This window comes from Etheostoma spectabile, chromosome 18 (assembly GCF_008692095.1).
Source record: "Etheostoma spectabile isolate EspeVRDwgs_2016 chromosome 18, UIUC_Espe_1.0, whole genome shotgun sequence".
Classification (NCBI taxonomy): domain Eukaryota; kingdom Metazoa; phylum Chordata; class Actinopteri; order Perciformes; family Percidae; genus Etheostoma; species Etheostoma spectabile.
The window spans coordinates 15,876,581-15,876,821 of NC_045750.1; positions in this window are offsets into that span (position 1 = coordinate 15,876,581).

Here is a 241-nt window from a genome sequence, read left to right on the forward strand (position 1 = left end):
TAGACCACGGTATCGATCACAGATTGACTGATGTAGAATTGAGAAGACGCATGCGCCGAATGTTTCACCCAATGAGCAGCAGCTTCTATGGAAAGTAAGAGGGGAAGAATATGTAAAAAGGGAAATTTGGCTCAAACGGAGAGAAAAAGCCCAACATGGCGAACCCGACTGAATGTGTATGGATGTAAAAATATCTACTTAGGCTCTAGTCACTCCACATTTTTACAAAGTTGTAGGCTAC